The sequence below is a fragment of the Brassica oleracea genome, chromosome C1, assembly GCF_000695525.1.
Source record: "Brassica oleracea var. oleracea cultivar TO1000 chromosome C1, BOL, whole genome shotgun sequence".
Taxonomy (NCBI): Eukaryota; Viridiplantae; Streptophyta; class Magnoliopsida; order Brassicales; family Brassicaceae; genus Brassica; species Brassica oleracea.
The window spans coordinates 8,129,275-8,131,354 of NC_027748.1; positions in this window are offsets into that span (position 1 = coordinate 8,129,275).

The following is a 2,080-nucleotide window of genomic DNA, read 5'->3' on the forward strand; positions in this document are numbered from 1 at the left end:
GGGGGGATATTGCCATTAATCAAGCATTTCTAATAATATGTGTGATAAATCTTTTGTTTTCTGTTCCTATAGATGATGAAGATTTTGTACGTCGATTATCTTACTCTATTTTCTTGAAATGTGGATTTAATATATAGTTCGAAACTTGACATAAGATTAAAAAAAAGGGTGATTTTGTTTTACATTTGTAGGAATGTAAGTACATACGAAAACATTTTTCTTGTACCTATAGAAAAGACTAATATATTGATGATACAGCAGGACTAATATATTGATGATAAAAACATGTTATGTCAAGTTTCGAACTATATATTAAATCCACATGTTATAAGAAAATCACTTCAAATACTTTGATATGTTTTTTTTTTTTTTGTAAACAAATACTTTGATATGTTTCAGTAAAATGTACTGGATCATATACATCACAGTTAAACAACGACCAAGATATAAGGTAGCACTTTATACTTCTTTTTTGTTGTTGTTGTGTTATAACTCTATACGTTCTTGTTGTGTACAATTGATCTGGTACATAATAATTAAACATGCAAAAGTGAATGACACAAATAAAACTAATAAAGAAGTAAGGTGATGTCGGAGACTTAGTCATATACTCATGTTCAAAAACGCGTAAATTTTTCGCTATTCTTTATGTATTGGTGACAGTTTGCAAACATTTGAATGAAGAAAATTCTGCAACGTGAGAGAGATATTTATTTATGCTGTAATTTCATCAGTGAAGCCGACAGAGAGAATTAGTCAAAATAAAGGCCAAAAGCATCATCAGTTGAACAATGTCCGCAGTCAAAAAATTTACTCAATTCTGTCTCCAATTGATCTAGAGATAATGAAAAATCTTAGTTCTTGGTCAAAGTTTAATATCACTCCTACGGATTATATCGCAAAGTCAACTTTGTGTAAATGGTTGTTAGATTCCGTTCACATTTCACTGACATGCATGCTAAAATTGGGTTCAAACTTGCTTTAAAAGAAATTATTTGAATTGTTATACGTAATAATAGGTGCCGGATGGACCATATATTGGTTCATTCGTTATTTTGTTTAGTGAATCCAAGTGAATATATAGGCTATACAGTTTGTTTTCTAACTGAATAAATTGAAATCATTTTTACAACGTGAACGTCACGATTTGGTAATAACCATATAGTAAAAAAATTGCATATCATATCGCCGAATATCCAGTATAAAAAAAACATATTGGAGAATGGACTCGAAGAAAACTCTAATTTCTCGATTAGATTTTGACTCATTACTTCATATGATAGCAGCTGACCCATTCAAACAAGTTCGACGCATAGCTTTGTCCTGCACGTATAAGCTAATGGTTCTACGAAATTATGAATAGAAATACTTGGCGAGATAAAGACTGACACTTTATCATACATGTAAGGAAACAATGTATTGATAGCTATGTTAAATTAAAAAAAAATTATAAAGTGACTCTTGAGCATTAAGCAAGGACAATTAACTTCATCGACAAGCAAATAAATGAATAAACACACACACACACAATAAAAAGCAAACAATACGACGACCAAGTCAATCTAATTAGTTTAAAAGTTTAATTGTATCACCTAATCAAACAAAAACGTTTTATTTGTTATAAACTGTGGAAGTCCATATTCGAAGGCCTATATTCTTATGTCTTTATATTTTCTAGTCCATATTGTATTAGAGTTTGATACTTATGTAATTCTCTATATAAAAGGTTCATTATTGTCTAATAAAGATATAGACTTTCCCCTTATTTTCATAACACGTTATCAGCACGATAGCCTCTAGCCCTAAGCCCCCACGAAATATTCTTCAACTCAGTCGAAAATCATCAAACCCTAAACGCAAAAGAATCTGCCTCGGAACTTCAAAGAGGCCGTTCTTTCAAACCGTGAGGACCCAGAAAACGATCAAGATATCAAATCGAAGCCCTCGCCGAGATGAATCCGTCAGTGCAAACCGCTTGTCGATCTGACCACCGACGCCCCCTCACACACAGATACAGTACGCACCGATTTGATTTGGAAACCAAATCCGATTCCAACAAGGATTTTCTAGCCTAACTTAT